This window comes from Aulonocara stuartgranti, assembly GCF_965226115.1.
Source record: "Aulonocara stuartgranti genome assembly, chromosome: 3".
Classification (NCBI taxonomy): Eukaryota; Metazoa; Chordata; class Actinopteri; order Cichliformes; family Cichlidae; genus Aulonocara; species Aulonocara stuartgranti.
Window position 1 is genome coordinate 55,267,545 of NC_138941.1, and position 2,432 is coordinate 55,269,976.

At 41.3% G+C, this 2,432-nt stretch overlaps 1 long non-coding RNA gene across 1 annotated transcript; it reads left to right on the forward strand.

The window, feature by feature from the left end:
* The first annotated feature begins 494 nt into the window (after window positions 1-494).
* LOC309699773 lies at window positions 495-1,974 on the forward strand. The gene is made up of 5 exons (XR_014274466.1): window positions 495-1,278; window positions 1,376-1,426; window positions 1,516-1,560; window positions 1,645-1,709; window positions 1,786-1,974. It is a non-coding gene; the product is annotated as an uncharacterized lncRNA (long non-coding RNA).
* Window positions 1,975-2,432: the final 458 nt, after the last annotated feature.

Genomic DNA, 2,432 nt, shown 5'->3' on the forward strand with positions numbered 1-2,432 from the left:
GGAGAACACGAGAGAAGAAATAATCAGAATTCTGACCAAGATAATTCCTGCGAACGCCGAGCAGCTGTACAACACAGTGGATACAGTGCACCGGCTGGGTCAGAAGGGACGAGTTGGTGACAAACCTGATTGTCATACACTTTGCCATGAGAACTGTTCGAGACCTAGTGTGGAAGATGTCCAAGGAGGCGAAGTTCTGCAAGGAGATGAAGATTCGGTTTAGAGAGGACTTTTGTAAGGAAGACAGAGAAGCCCGCAAACGTCTGTGGCCGAGGGTGGAGGAGGCAAGGAGCAGAGGGCTCAAAGCTTTCCTGAAGGACGGATATGCTGTCATCGATGGTCGTCAAATCAAAGAATGAAAGAACTTTACAATGACCTAGATAAGAAGGTATAACTGTTCAACTAAATTTAAGCCGGTAACTTGCTCAATGGTCCCTGACTTTGACTGGGTCTATTGGTTAATAGGAGGTAAAATGTTCCATTGCGGGCAGCACGGTGGCACGGTGGTTAGCACTGTTGCCGCACAGCAAGAAGGTCCTGAGTTCAATTCCACCATCAGGCCGGGGTCTTTCTGTGTGGAGTTTGCATGTTCTCCCCGTGTTTGCGTGGGTTCCCTCCGGGTACTCCGGCTTCCTCCCACCGTCCAAAGACATGCAGCTTGTGGGGATAGGTTAATTGGATAATCCAAATTGCCACTCGGTGTAACTGTGTGAATGAATGTGAGTGCGAATGGTTGTCTGTCCCTGTGTGTTGGCCCTGCGACAGACTGGCGACCTGTCCAGTCTGTCGCCCTATGACAGCTGGGATAGGCTCCAGCGCCCCCCGTGACCCTGAAAAGGATAAGCGTAAGCGAATGGATGGATGGATATATCAGCGTGATGCTTCAACATTTTATTCTCATCTTCAAATTATGATCAAGTCAGTGATACTGTCTTTAGATGAGTTTCAGACATAAATAGGGTCTTCCAGTGTTCTATTTTAACATAAAACACCATTAAAAATTAGTTTATAAAATATGCCAACCTTAACTTAAAGCTGTAAATGCTTTATTTTGACCAACTGTGAGCATGTGACTGTACTTTTTCATTTTGTTATGCTGTTTTTTTGAGGTCGTGTTCCTAAGGCCTGTAGTTACAGTTGGTGCAATAAACATTTCACACCCATCATGATCATCATCTGTTAACTTGTGAATGTAACTGTTTTTTAAAACAAAAAAAGGTATCTTGCAGTGAAGATCATTCCTGGCAGTGGTCAGAAAAAAAGAGCTTTGACTTGAAGGTATGTGCTAGTTTAAGTGTATAGTGAATAATATGAATTACACTAGTCTTCTTTTAAGGGATTTTATTAACGAGCCTTTATTTTCAATGTAATACAGGGTTTTCCAAGCCAAGACTATGGAGTTGACTGTGGGATCTTCATGCTGATGGTAATTTTTCTCTTCTCTTCTTGAGATTCATACAGAAGCTAATTTAAGCTTCTAAAAAAAATGACATTTTTATTTTTTCTTCCAAATAGTCTGCTCTGTACGTGGCACTGGATGCTTCATTTGACTATACTATAGTAAGTATTCTATTTACTTTCACAGCAATGGAGTCTTGAATCTTTTGAAAGTTGTTAAATATGTTTCATATTAATATTTTACAGTCAGACATGCCCTACTTGCGTAAATGGTGGTGCTTGCTGTTGATGGAGAACTTTGATCTCAGGAGGTATTTATATTTTGACTTCTGTTCTATGTTGTGTCAAAGTTTACACACCTTAACAATATCAACATTTTCTGTTAAGCTCTGGCAAGCTATGTGCACACTGGAGAGAGGAAGCCAAAGCTGTGCTTGAAGGACAACACGTGCCCATTTTTAGACTGAAAAAGCGCAAGTTCCACGAAGTCGGTCAGGTCAGTATTCACTTTAACCAGTAGTGTAATTACATGGTTAGTGACATTTGAATAACTGTTAAAAAACTGTTCTGCAACAGAGAAATAACTATGTTTTTATCCCGGTTTGCCTGACACAGGAGCCAGCAGTTGTTGAAGATCTGCGTCCTGCTGTGCAGTGGGTTGTCCAAAATAAGGCACTTTTCCGTGGACACGTAACAATGCCCAAATATGTGTCCTTAAATCAAGGGGACCAGCAAAGGGTCTTAAGAGACATGTCAGAGGAAGAAGACACTGGAGCAAGGGACTTGTTCCTCTTTGTTTTTCAGTTTGCAGGACATGGAGCTCTTTTTGAATGCATGTGCTGATGAGCAGGGGCTAAGGGTCAGTGCTATGTTTGACATGTGATGGACAAATGAAGGCACTGGCTGTGTTTGTTTGTTTGTTTAATACGTTGTTGTTGTTTTTTTGTTTTGCTTTTTGCATAGTACAAAATTCCTATTAAACTTATTTCAAAATGTTGTTCACTTGATTCTGTGTCCATACTTATAATAAAGGA